Consider the following 14841-nt stretch of genomic DNA (forward strand, 5'->3'; position numbering starts at 1 on the left):
GTGCCCCATTCTGATGTAGAGTCCTTCAGGAAGGACGTGTCCACAGGAGGAGAATCAGGGCAGGAAGACACTGTAACTCTTCTAGTTCAAATCTTTGAGGAGACACAGGACGCCAAAGAAGGGAGCTTATGAGTGATTAACAGCCGTCATTCATTCATGCATTCACTAAACATTTATTAAGTGCCTCTTTCCTATGTGTCGGACACTGGGCTAAGAGCTGGGGATACAAAAAGAGATTAAAAAAAAATCTAGTCCCTTCCCTCAAAGAATTTACAGCCTAATCATGAACATAATGACCTCAGCTGTCTACTCTGTCCAAGACCAACCCTGAAATATCCAAGTCACCCACTCATTATTTTAAAACAGCTCCCTCACTTCACCTTCAAGCTTTGAGATCTTTCTGGAGTCCTGGGATATTTGGGAGACTGGTTCCTCTCTGAGCACCTGTAGGCAGAGCCTTAAGACAGATGTCTTTTTTAAAAAGCTTTTCAAAAATAAATTAAAAAAAACTTTTCAATTTGTGTTTGTTTGCTGAGACAATTTGGGGTTAAGTGACTTGCCCGGGGTCACACAGCTAGAAAGTGTTAAGTGTCTAAGATCAGATTTAAACTCAGGTCCTCCTGACTTCAGGGCTGGGGCTCTATTTACTGTTCCATCTAGCTGCCCTGTTCAATTTATTTTTAACAAGTACAAAATAAAGGGGAAAAATCACCATGTACACAGCAGAACACAAGACTCAATATAAAGCGATAAATTTCCATTTCAAGAAAAGCTACATAATAACTACTATACATTGTTTTCAAAGCTGTCCAGTTTTTCTTTGCTTCCTTTTAGGTTTTTTTCTGCTCCCTGCTGTTCACTTTTTATTCTTTGTTTTTTCCCTCCCTCCAAGAAGACTGCAATTGAGAGCAGATATATATAATATGTGTTTTGTATGTGTATGTATATAGACATATCTGTAAACATATACATATATACACATATCTATGTGTGTAAGATAGTACCATGCTTATTTCCATTTGCACCTATTTCTCTGGAGGTCAATAGCATCTAGTCCAAGTCTTTCCATATTTTTCTAAATCAACCAGATCATCCTTTTCTATAGCAATATTCCAGCCCAGTCATGACCTGAGAGATTATGTATAAAAGAATTTTTCCCCAAATTTCTGCTCTCTTTCTATTTTGAGCTGCATAGCTTTTATGTATAAAAGAAATTTTAATTTAAAATGATCAAAATTGTCCATTTTAACAATGTTCTCACCATATAATATGATTTAATGCCTAATACTACTAAATCTGTTTCCTTTATATCTTTTTTCCCCTGGTTTCTTTGACGTTCCTGATCTTTTGTTCCTCTAAAGGAACTTTGTTATTGTTGTTTTCTAAGTAAGATAATTTTTTAGAAATGTAATTGGGATGGCGTTACATGAATGGATCAGCTAGATAAAACTGTCTTTTTTTATTATATTGGCTTTACCTACTCATGAACAATAAATATCACTTCAACTTTATGTGTGTAAAATCTAACTTTATGTGTATAAAAATGTTGTATGTTTATTTATATTTGTATAGTTTCTGTGTCTTGTTTTGGCAGGTATACTCACAAATGTTTTTATACAATCTAGTAATTTTAAATAATTTAAAATAATATTGAATAATATGGCACACAGTCTAGTTTCCCTATTTCTCTTTTGATTAAATCTATTTTGCTTTCATTTTGTCTGAAATCCTGATTACTACCCCTGCCTTTTTATATAACAAATTCCACTCCTGACCTTTATTTCACTCATTTTTTAAAGCATTTTCTGAAAAGAATATATCATTGAATTCAAATTTTTAATCTGCTGTCAGTTTCCAGGAAGATACATCTTACTTAACCCCACAGATATTTGCCCAGTGCCTGCTCTGTGCAAGAGCTTGTCTTAAAAGAAGGATAGAGGTCATTCAATTCAGGATATGGCCAACAGAATAAAATACTCAAGGAGAAGAGCAACATGATGGCAGTCCAGAGAAGGGAGAGCTCATGGTCGGGAATAAAGGGCTGGCATCGAAGAAGGGACCCCTGAAATGGGAGCATTTGAAGCGGCGAGTCCTTCAGAAAGGGGAAGGATAGTTTTGTGGTGGCGAGGAACTGGACACTGAGTGGAGGCCCATCAGCTGGGGAATGGCCAGATAAGTTATGGTCTATGAATGTTCTATTATTATTCTATAAGAAAAGACTAGTAGGATAATTTTAGAGAGGCCTGGAGAGATTTACAGGAACTGATGCTGAGGGAAATGAGCAGAACCAAGAGAACATTGTGCAAAGTAACAAGATTGTATGATGATCAACTGGGCCAGTTCTGACAGACATGTGATGGAGAGAGCCCTCTGCCTCCAGAGAGAGGCTGGGGGGACTGAGTGGAGATTAAAGGAGAGGAGAGCAAATTTACTGTTTGTTTGTTGTGCTTTGTTTGCCTGGATTTTTTCTTTCCTGTGTGTTTTCCCTCTTTAATATGATTTTCTTGCACCCCATGGCAAATAAGGAAATATGTTTAAAAGGCCGGCTCACCGTTAACCTGTATCAGGTTGCTTGCTGTCTTGGGGAGGGAGTGGCAACAGAGGAAGGGAGAAAAATCTGGAACTCAAACTTTTACAAAAATGAATGTTGAAAACTATCTGTACGTGTATTTGGAAAAAGAAAATAGTAGCAAAATATTTTTTAAAGAGGTGGGAGGAAAGGATATAGCTACAGGACCGAGGAGCAGCAAGTAGCTGAAGAGGAGTTTGGGGATCAGAAGAACTGAGTTCAAGTCCAAGCTCCGGGGCAAATTATTGTCCCTTGCTGAGCCTCAGTTTTCCTCCCCATAAAATGGATTAGATCGAGAGTTCTCAATTTGAGACCCTGAAACTTTTTTTTAAGCAGTTTGGTAACTATGTCTCTCTCTGATTTGCTTCCTTTGTAAAATGTTTAAAAACAGCCTTTGCTTTCCCTGATTTCTCAAGGGGTCCAGGGCACCAGAAACTTTGAGGGGGCCTGGACCACATGGTCTCTATTCTCATAGGCCAAAGGCCCTGGAGGTCTCCTCAGCAAGAAGGACAAAAGCAGGTCTTGGAATGGAAGACGGGAGCTGGTGATGGGGGTATGTGAGTGTGAATAAGTGTGTGTGTGTGTGTGTGTGTGTGTGTGTGTGTAAGTATGTATGTGTGTCTGTGTGTCTGTCTGTCTGTGTGTGTGAGTGTTTGCCCCCGGGGACGACAACCTCAAGGGAGGCCCCACATAGTGACCCCTTGAGAAATGTTGGTTGGTTGATTAATGGATATATTTGGGGAAGTCTGGGGATAATCAGAATGAGCACAGCCAGGACTCCAGGGTCCACCTCCCACCTCCACCCCCCGGGGTCCAGCTCTGATTCCCCTAGAGGACGGTTCCTGGGGAGGAAACCTGGAGCAGGACAACATCCACTGTCCCACCCCATTCCCCACAGGTCCTCTATAAGCCCTTCTCAGGGCCAGACCCCAAGTGTCTAGGCAGAGTGCCTGGGTCACAGGGAGACCCCAGGAAAAGAGGAAACGGCGTGTCAGGGGACCTACCCAGGGGGCTGAGGGGATGGGTTTCCTGCAGGAAAATCGGGTTTTCCAGAAGCCCAACCTGGAAAGCAGGAGGCCTGTGGCCCCAGAGATACAGTTCCAGCTCCAACATTCGCTGCTCCAGAGAGCCCCAGGCTCTGTCACACCTCGCTGGAAGCAGATGAAGCTCTCCATTCAGAAGCCACAGTGGGGGCTTTTTAAAAGTCTAGGAGGAGTGAAAAATCTTCCACCTCCTTGCCATCAAATGCTAGAATCTCAAAGCTGGAAAGGGCCTGGGAGGCTCCCCCGCCCCCATCGCAGAAATCCCCTTTACAGGATAGCTTGAAAGAAATGGGCTCAATGGTCTGGAGCTAGGAAGACTGGAGTTCTTATTAGCGGTGACTTAATTCTGCTTGCCTCAGTTTCCCCATCTGTAAGATGAGCTGAGAAGGAGACAGCAAACCACTTTGCCAAGAAAACTCCCGATGGGGTCACGAGGAGCCAGACGAGCCATACTATGTGCTCCCATCACAGAATCATGGCCTTAGAGCTGGAAAAGCCTTACAGCCCCCTCCTCATTTTATAGGCGAGTAACCTGAGGCTGGGGTTGAGTGAATTGCCCAGGAGTCAGCTGGAGGAGTTACCCGGAGGGTAAAAGGCAAAATTCTCCCTCAGCTCTTGCAGACTTCACACCCAGATGGTCATCCGCAGTGCCCCCTGGTGGTCTCTTCTGGAGGCTTCTCAGGAGAGATTTTCCCCTGTGGGGAATGGGGCCGCCTTTCTCATAGGGAATCCACCCTTTACTTACCCCCTTTCTGTGCACCTGGGCTCGGCCCTGGGGACATGGAACCAACAATGAAAGTTCTTCTTTTCCAACTGTTACATTCTGCAGGAAGAGGCGACGGGTACATAGAGAAGCATAAATAAAAATAACTCCGAATAAAAGAATTAAAAGAAATAAGAACGATGCCTTTTGCTATAGGGAATCCGGTTCTGTGCAGTGCCCGCCGAAACAACGCTTCCGAATCTGGAAGGCAAAGGTCCTGAATGTCCCTGGGCCTTGGCTCCGAGCAGAGTGGGATGTTGGTTCTCCCCCCCCCCCCGAGGTCCGGCCCTCCCCAGGAAAGAAGTCAGGCAGGGCCGGGCTGCAGGAGGAGGGTCTGGTGGTCCGAATGTCCGAGAGGCTTGGGCAGCTCGGCCTGAGGGGAGCCGGAAGCAGTGGGCCTCAGTTCTGGGAAGGCAGATCACCAGAGAGCCTCAGGCACCACGGGGCACAGCCACGGGCATCATGGGGCACGGCCTCGAGCACTACAGGGACACGGCCTCGGGCACCACAGGGCATGACCCCAGGCACCACAGGGCACGGCCTCGGGCACCACAGGACACAGCCTCGCATACCACAGGAACGGCCATAGGCACCACAGGGCATGGCCTCAGGCACCACAGGGACACGGCCTCAAGCACCACAGGACACGGCCTCAGGCACCACAGGGTATGGCCTCGGGCACCATGGGGCACGGCCTCAGGCACCACAGGGCACAACCTCGGGCACCACGGGGCACGGCCTCGGGCACCACGGGACACGGCCTTAGGCACCACGGGGCACGGCCTCGGGCACCACAGGGCATGGCCTCGGGCATTACATCACAGGGCATGGGTCGTCCAGACGTTGGGACGAGGATTCTGGACCATTAGGAAGCGAGCGGGCAGTCCTGCAGGCCCTGTCACCTCTGGGATTGGGGGTGCCGGGAAGGATCAGAAAGCGTCCCTTCTCTCTCCCCACCCCACCCGTCTCAGTAAGCCTTTCCCCCTCCCTTCTCATCCAGCGGCTGTTTCCCACACTAGAACCCTGGGAAGAGCGCCTCCCGCTGCTGCCTTGGCAGGTAGAGCAGCCAGCCCCGGGCCCCAGCTCCATTCCCACAGAATTCCCAGGGGCCGGAGACGGGCAGCCGGAGACCTGGCTGGGGGCCGGGGGCGGGGGTGGAGGGGGATTGGCCGGACAGAGGGGGGGAGACTGCGCGGTGTTGGGCCTGGGAACGCCGGGACTCACAAAGGTCCCCCTCGTGGGCGACCTCCCGGAGACGGTGTCATGAAAAGCCTCTGCAGCCTCCCGTTCATGGCTCTGTCTGGTACAAAGCGCTTTTCTCGGGGCTCCCTGAGAGGGGAGGCGCGTGTCTGTCCTAACTAGTCTCTTCTTCTAACAGAGGAAAGGCTGCGTCCCAGAGGTTGGAGGCCGAGCTCAGGTCCCCGGGCGAGGAGCACAGGCCGGGAGCCCTTCTGGGCCTTAGACTCGGGAAAGAAAGGGCGGGCCGGAGAACAAGGGAGCTGCACCCGCCAAAAGGAAGCCCCCTCCCCGCCCAGACTCTCTCAGGGGCTCCATCCGGCCTTCTTGGCCGATTGTTTCTCCTCTCCATCATATAGAGGGATCATTCTGCCAGGAGAAATGGAGAGGGAGGGGATGGAAGGGCTAGGAATGACGACGATGTGAAAGCAATGGATGCTCAAACTTGGGTCTGGCTAGAGGACTTCCGGATTGTCCTTTGGGAAGCTGGGGGTGCTCCCCTCCTCCTCCTCTCCAAAGATCAACAGATAAAGTTCTAACATGGAGAAGATGCCAGCGGGGAAATGCCCCCTGTGCAGCTCCCTTGTTCTCCCGTTCTCCGGCCAGGCCCTGCATCAGTCCCCAGCTGTGTCAGTCCCTCCTGGCACCCCCACCCACCGCCCAGGAACATTGCGCGATGCCCCGATCGGTCTCTCACCCGTTGCTGAGCGATGGGCACCAGCCTTGTTCTTTCCCGAGTCTAACGCCCAGAAGGGCTCCCAGATGGTGCTCCTCGCCCAGGGACCTCTCCCACAGGAGAGTCCTGGGAGCCCAGCCCTCTCCCCCTCCTTCCTCCCCACCTTCTTGTTTTTCAGACCAAACTATTGCTGTGTCCCCCAAGATCCCACCCACCTGGGGCTGAGACAGAGGAGGAGATTGCTCAGTGTTCAGAGTCGGAAGCCCGGGTAGCCTATAGCTCAGTTGGGAGAGACCCTCAGAACCCTTTTACAGATAAGGAAGCTATCGCCAAGGTAAAGTAAGTGACTGCCCGAGATCCCAGCCCTGGAGGGGGAATTTGAACCCAGGCCTTCTGAAGAGTGAGCAGATTCTCTTTCTACTTTGAGGCAGCCAGCGGACACAGCTCCAGGGCCGGAATCGGGAAGCCCGGAGTTCAAATCCAGCCTGGGACACTTACCAGCTGTGGGACACTGCAGAAGCCGCTTGACCCCCATCTGCCTGGAAAATAGAGGTCATAACAGCCCTCCCCTCCCAGGCTTGTGAAGAACAAGTGAAATATGCTTAAAAGGACTTAGCCCAGTGCCAGAAACACAGCAGGAGCTATAGAAACGCTTATTCCCTGCCTCCTCCCTACATTCTCAGGAGCCTTTCAGCCCCGGGCCTCTGTAACCTAGCCTCATTTTCTCTGCAAACCATTGCCATGAACCAAGCATTGCCATGAAGGGAATTATGGATCCTTGCAAAGGATAACAACCCATTCCCAATTTTACAGCATTTTGTGGCGTGTTAGCAGGAGTTTCCATTCTTCACAACCACTTTGTGTGGCAAGGAGCACAAGTATTATAATCTCTCCTTTCCAGAGGGGGAACGGAGACCCTGCGACTGTCCCGTCCGTACAAATTCATGCTTTGGTCCCTGAGATTTGGGGGCCAGGAGCTCGTCACTCTGCCCGGCACCAAACCCCTGCTCAGTTCAAACCTCTGGACTTGAGCCCCTGGGAACACAAAGAGCCTCCGTGGGGGAGGCCGGAGCTGGTCCCAGGGAAGGTTTTTGCACTGACGCCCCGGGCTGTGCTATAACTGCCTGAGACCCAAGAGCACCCAGGGCCTCCCAGCCCATGAGCCTCTGGCTCAGGATCTAGCACAAAACCTGCGTCCTTCTCCTCTGGCTGAGAGACCACGGCTCCAGCAGCCCCTGCTGCGGGACCCCAAGGTGGGCGCCATCCTTCAGTGGGGGTCACCCTGGGGAAACCCTGGAGTCTCAGCCGAGGGCGCCACAGCCCCCAAGTGCTTCCACGGCAACGTGTTCCGGGGGTTTGAATGAAGCGGGCTTTTCCTAGCATAGTGTCTGTGGGCTTGCCAGATTCCCCCAATTTACACCATGTGCCACAAAACCAGAACCAGAACCCCCTGTGTGGGCTCGATGCTTGATGGAGGGGCAGGGAAACATGAAGGGACCTTAGAGACGGGCCGTCTAGTTCAACCTTCCCATTTTACAGATCTGGAAACTGAGGCACAGAGAAATGACTAGCCCCATGTCACACAGGGGGTCCTGCCTCTGATACTATGGGTGTGACCTTGAAGTCCTTCCCTCTGCCTCAGTTTCCCCCTATGGATTTCTAGGTGGGAAAGGCCCTCTTCGGCTCTGGCTTTCGGTGCTCTGGCTGCCCTCCCAGCTCATCCAGCCCCAGCTTCTCCTACGGTCCCTTCTGTTGTTTCCAGCTTGGGGAAGGTTCCAGGCCCCTGCCTCTGGGGGCTGTCTTTCCCTCTGTGAGGTGGGGGTCTGCTGTCCTGCACTGCCACCTGCTGGTCACCCCTCAAGAAGCTGCATTTCTTGTCATTTTGAGCTTCCTCTTTAGGTCTTTCTCTTGAGGAGAGGATTACCAGCCCCATCGGGTAGTTGGGAGAAACTGAGGCTCAGCCAGTGACTATTATCGGGGAACAAAGCCCAGCCCCTGCCCTCAAGGGGCGACATTGCAGGGGGGGCGGGACACATAAGGAACCGGCCCATCCACGGCAATCAGAATGAATGGAAGGTAATCACAAGAGGGAAGAGCCCGGTCACCAACGGGACCAGAAGGGAGGGGTGAAAGACTGCACGATGACTGACTGGGACGGCCGTGGCTCTCCTCAGCAGGGAGGTGACCCGGGCCAGCTCCAAGGGTCTTGGGAGGGAGAGAGCCCCCGCCCAGAGAGACTGCATGGGCACAGGACTTCCCCCTTTCTGTTGCTGTTCACTTGTTTTTTCTCATTTTCCCCCTTTTGAGCTGCTCTTTCTTGTGTAGCGGGATAAATGTAAAAATATGTACGGAAGAATCCTACATCTTTAACCTATATTGTATTACTTGCCATCTAGGGGAAAGGGAGGGAGAAAAGCTTGGACCGCAAGGTTTTGCGAGGGTGAATGTTGAAAGCTATCTTTGGGGGCAGCTGGATAGAGCACCAGCCTGAAGTCAGGGGGGCCTGGGTTCAAATCTGGCCTCAGACACTTAATATTTTCTGGCTGTGTGACCCTGGGCAAGTCACCTAACCCCAATTGCTTCAGGGAGAATAAAACTATCTTTGCATGTATTTTGAAAATAAAAAGGCTATTTTTTTTTAAAGGAGTCAGTATATCCTTGTCTTGACAAGTTCTAGCCCATGGGATTCAGTCTATCTGGAAATCCTACTCATCCTTCTAGGCCCAAACCAAAGCCCACCTCCTCCTTCAGTGATGGCCCGCCTTGTCCAGCCAGTAAGAAACGGATCTCCAAGGGCCCTGAAGGCCTCTGGGAGTCGGTCTTTGGCAGTTTCCCCATGTGGCTTAGTCGCCATGATTCTCAGACATATCGTGCCCCTGATCTCTCAGCTATCTCATGTGCAATGCCTCCTCCTACAGGAAGCCTACCCTGATCCCAGCAAGGTCCCTGCCCCTGCCTCGGTCTCCCCAGTCTGCAGTCCGGCTCCCAGACTGCCTCTGTGACCCTCACAATGGGGAGGAAGCTTAGAGACCACCTAGTCCCACCCCCCACTTTGGGCCAGGGGAGGCCCAAAGGGACTTGACAGGCCGAGGTTACATAGGCGAGCAATGTCCGAGGCGCAGTTTGAAGGCAGGTCCTCGGAGCCCAGAATTCTCCTGTTCTGCTCTGCTCCCCCAACTCCTATTTATTTATTAAGCTCCTACTATGTGCAAGGCCCTGAATGACGAAGGAAAACAGCGTCCACCTTTCAGGGAGCTCCCACTCTGCCAGGCGACAAAACACATACAGGTACATGCAGGAGGTTCAGTAGACCTGGGATGGAAAGTGCTGTCGTCCTTTGGAGAAAGGGCTGTGAGGTGCAGGCCGCCTTTCCGCCTCCACTTGTTGGTTTGCTTTTTCTTTCTTGTGGGTTCCCCTTCTGGTCTGATTTTTCTGGTCCAGTATGACAAACAGAGAAATGCATTTAAAAGGACTGGACATGTTCAGATTGTTGGCCATCTTGGGGAGGGAGGGAGAAAAAATGGAACCCAAAGTCTTACAAAAATGAATGTTGGAAACTCTCTTTATATGTATTTGGACAAATAAAGTACTATTGAGGAAAAAAAATAAATCTAAAAAAAAAAAAAAAAACCAAGTATAAAAAGGATAAATTCCCCCAAAATGCACTGTGCCTGGGGGAGGGGAAGGAGTAGGGAGGACAGAAGGCCCCAGGTGTTGTAGGGAGATTCAGGCAAAGCCACTTAGCTCAGGAGCTGAGCCGTAGAGCAAACAAGAGTCCCAGAGGCCAAAGAAAGAAGGATGGGGGCTCCTAGCGGGGGAGAGGGGCTGAGCCTGGGCAGACTCTGGAGCGAGATTTAGGGAAATAATACAAGGCAAAAGGCCTTGGGGTAGGGTCAATGGACAGGGTGCAGAAGTCAGGAAAACCTGAGTCAAATCCAGCCGCAGACATGCATTAGCTGGGTGACCCTTGACACAGCCTCTCTTTGCCTTAATCCACCGGCGGGGGAAATGGCAAAGTGCGGGGGTGTCTGCCAAGAAAAGTCCTTATGGAGACAAAGATCAGACTGGACCCGACACTGAACACAAATTGGGATTCTGGGTCCTGGAGCTGGGTTCAAGTCTCCCTTCTGCTCTTCACAACCTATGGCCTCGTGGGCATTTCAAACTTTCCTCCCGGGACCTCAGTTTCCTTTCCATGAAATAAGGAGGTCGGAGGTGCCAGGGATTGGCGTCGACAGGAGGAAACATTCCCGACTCCCTCCAAAATCTTGTATCCTGGCGCAGGAGACACGGAGCCACAAATACCCGCGGGCAAGCGATGACTGATGCACCGCCCCGCTCCCGCCCCTCTTTAGGGGAGCCTTAGCTTCTTCTTGCGTAAGACTAACTCTTCCGCCCCCAACATCTGGGACCATCAGGAGGAGAGAAGGGGCTTTGTGAAGCCTCCAGAGCATGGAATGCGAAGTGGAAACAGCAGGAGGGAAATGCTGCTCCCCCAGCCCCCTATTCACGCCCCCCTCCCGCCAGGAACAGTGGGGCTGGATGCCGTTCCTTCCAGGGAGCCATTGAAAAGCCATGATGGCTCATGCATTGGTACTTATTCACTTCCACCCAGAATGCTAAGCACGCTCAATATTCAGGAATGATCCTTTGAAAAATTCGTCCTAAGCAGCTTTTCTCTTCCCATCGCCTTCATTCCCCATTCCCCATTTCCTTCCCCATGGCCACATGGCCTTTTCTGTTTGCCCGTTTTGCTCTTTCCATTTAAAATGTTAATTTCTCCATAAAATATTTTTAAAGCATAATTGAATTATGAGGAATTATTAGGATATGCCTTGATCATAGTTAAATGCAATATAATATGTATTATTATAATATGCCCTAATATGATAGACTACTGGATATTAACATTAAATATGAGGGTGTATAATTATAAATTATAATAGATAGAGTGCTAGCCTGGGCAAAGTGGGTTGAAAGCTTAGTTCCAATTCATTCTTACACTATGTATTATTATAATATACCCTAACAAGATATACTATTTAATATTAACATATTCTATATTAGAATACTACAGTTCTATAATTACAATAGATAGACTGCTAGCCTGGGCAAGGTAGGTAGAAATTTTAGCTCCAATTCATTCTTACACTATGTATTATTATAATATATCCTAACATGATATACTATAGAATATGTTAACATATTCTGTACTAGGTTGTATAATTACGGTATATAATTATTATAGAGTGCTAGCCTGGACAAGGGGGTAGAAATTTTAGCTCCAATATGCATAATATATATGCATAATAATATGCATTATTATAATATCCCCTAACATAATGATATACTCTTTAATGTATATAATTATGCCAGAGTGCTAGCCTGGACAAGGGGGGTAGAAATTTTAGCCCCAATCATTCGTGCAATAGGTATTACACCCTAGCATAGTGATGTACCATTGAATATTAACACGTTCTGTATTGGGTTGCCTAATTACGTATATCATTATGACAGAGGGCCAGCCCGGACAAGGGGGGGAAAGCTCAGCTCCAGCTCGCTCCCAGCTGTGTCTGTGTCTCCATCTCAAAGCCTCCAGCGGAGATGAGAAGTTCCGAGAGCTGTCCAGAGCTGGCCCCCTGGAGAAAGCGCTTTGTTACAGGGGCTCCGAAGGCCCCTCTGCTCACACACGGGAAATAGACACGCTCAGGGACCCCCGGCTCTCTTAAAGATTCTGACCAAACCGCTGAGCCTCGGAGAGCCAATGAAACATTCATGGGAAATTCTCCCAAGCGCGCGCAGCTCCTCCACCATCAGCCGAAACTTCCCGCCCGCCCGGGCCGCCGCGTAATCATGTTAGTCCCGGGGAAGCCCGAAGACTGTGCTCCGTGCCGGGCACCTTTGAAGTGGCGCCTTTGATGTGATGGGGCGCGGGATGCGGGAGATCCTTGCCCCTCATGCTGCTCAGAGCGCTCAGCGAAAGCAGCGCGGGCGCCGTCAGGGAGGGGCCCAAGCTGAAAGGGGGCCAGCGCTCAGAGCCAAGGGCCTGGGCCGGGAGGCGAAGGGCTCGGGTGAAAATCTTGACTAATAGTGGCCAGAAACTGGAAGCTGAGGGGATGCCATCAGTGGGGGAATGGCTGGGTAAATTGTGGTATATGGATGTTATGGAATATTAGTGTTCTGTAAGAAAGGACCAGCAGGAGGATTTCAGAAAGGCTTGGGGAGACTGACAGGAACTGATGCTAAGTGAAATGAGCAGAACCAGGAGATCATTATATACCTCAACAACGATACTGTATGAGGATGTCTTCTGATGGACGTGGCTCTCTTCAACAATGAGATGAACCAAATCAGTTCCAATGGAGCAGGAATGAACTAAACCGGCTACACCCAGGAAAGAACTCTGGGAGATGACTATGAACCACTGCATAGAATTCCCAATCTCTCTATTTTTGTCCGCCTGCATTTTGGTTTCCTTCACAGGCTAATTATACACTATTTCAAAGTCCGATTCTTTTTGTGCAGCAAAATAACTGTTTGGACATGTATACTTATATTGTATTTAACTTATACTTCAACATATTTAACATGTATTGGTCAACCTGCCATCTGGGGGAGGGAGTGGGGGGAAGGAGGGGAAAAGTTGGAACAAAAGGATTTGCAACTGTCAATGCCAAAAAATTACCTATGTATATATCTTATAAATAAAAAGCTACAATAAAAAAGAAGAAGAAGAAAAGAGAAAGAAAAAGTTGGAATAAAAACTGGAAGTTGAATCTTGAAAATAAAAACTTGACTAATAAACACTATGGTCTGGAGAAATCACTTTTTTCCCTTTATAAGAACTAGATGGTTTTCTATAGTCAAAAATGGATACCTGAGGACCTGGAGGAAGGGCGATATTTCAAGGAACTCACCAAGCCCAGAATTGTGTCAAAGGTTTGGGGATGGGAGGTAGGAAGCGCTTAATAGTTATGTGATCTGAGCATCTACCAAATGGGGGAGGGGGCCACAAGACTAAGAATCCCAATACACATGATCAAGAGGGGCTAACCAAGGAGGGCTCCCGAGCTGGTGAAAACGTGACTAAGGGGGGACGGGTCCCTGCCATCCAGAAGAAATAACCAGCAGCGTCCCCTTCTGGTTGCACGGGATAATAATATTTAAAATCGAAAGAGCACATTGAGTCCAAGGAGTCTTCATTTGTAATCTGCTATCTACTAACTGGATGGCCTTCGGCAAGTGCCGTGACCCTTCCGTTTCTTCCTCTGCTTAAGGAAAAAGTTGGATGGCCTCAGTGGATGGAGCGCTGGACCTGGTCAGGAGCACCCGAGTTCAAATCTCCTAGAGAAGGAAATGGAAAAGCACTCTGCTATCAACTCCTCGGGCAGTACTGCTGGGGGTGAGGGGAGGGGGAAGAGGGGGGCGAGGGTCCGAGACTGAGACCTGAGCCACAACTGTGGTGCTATTTAAAGCCATTCAGGGCTTGCTGGAAGAGAATGAGTTTCCTCTCACCAGAGGTCTCCAAACCCAGAATAAGAGGAAGCTGGAAGAGAAGGAAAGTTTTATGGCTATTATTCAACTAAATAATAATAATAATAGTGAGAGTAATGATGGCTGTCTCTTATAGGGTGCGTTCTGGGAATATCCCAGAAGCACTCGGTCTTTGGCCAACAGCCGCCTCTGATAACAAATGCCTGGCTCCTCGAGCTCGGGGGCAGCTCAGCCAGAGGATGACCTCAGGTCCCAGTGGAGCCGAACCCAAGCTGGGTGGAGCAGAGAAGCAGGGACAGAGCCCTGAGAGTCTGAGGCAGCGCCTCCTGGTTGTTCTAATTTGTACCTCTCTGATCTCTGGAGATTGAGGTTAAGTGGGATCTGTCCAGGGGAGGGTGGAAGCACGTGGGACTTTGGGGAAGAGTTGTTGCCCAGGGAAGATGTCCAGGGGATAAAGATCTCAGCCCAGGAACATCTTTCTCTGTCTGCCTCTCCCTCCCTCTCATCCTCTCTTCCTCTCTTTGTCTCCTCTCTCTCTCTCTCTCTCTCTCTCCTCTCTCTCTCTCTCTCTCTCTCTCTCTCTCTTCTCTCTCTCTCTCTCTCTCCCTCCCTCTCTCCTTCTTTCTGTCTGTCTCTCTGTCTCTGTCTGTCTCTCCCCCCCATCCCTCCCTCTCTCCTTCTTTCTGTCTGTCTCTCTGTTATCCTCTTTTTCTTTCTCTGTCATTCTCTCTCTCTCTATCACTCTCTCTCTCTCTCTCTCTCTCTCTCTCTTCTCTCTCTCTCTTCTCTCTCTCTCTCTCTCCCTCCCTCTCTCCTTCTTTCTGTCTCTCTTCTCTCTGTCTGTCTCTCCCCCCCATCCCTCCCTCTCTCCTTCTTTCTGTCTGTCTCTCTGTTATCCTCTTTTTCTTTCTCTGTCATTCTCTCTCTCTCTATCACTCTCTCTCTCTCTCTGTTGTTCTTTCTCTCCTTTTCTGTCTCTATCTGTCTCTCAGTTTCTGTTTCTCTCTCTCCCTTGTCTGTCTGTCTGTCTGTCTCTTTCTCATTTTCTCTGTGTCTCTCT

The sequence above is a fragment of the Antechinus flavipes genome, chromosome 2 (genome assembly GCF_016432865.1).
Source record: "Antechinus flavipes isolate AdamAnt ecotype Samford, QLD, Australia chromosome 2, AdamAnt_v2, whole genome shotgun sequence".
NCBI classification, from domain to species: domain Eukaryota; kingdom Metazoa; phylum Chordata; class Mammalia; order Dasyuromorphia; family Dasyuridae; genus Antechinus; species Antechinus flavipes.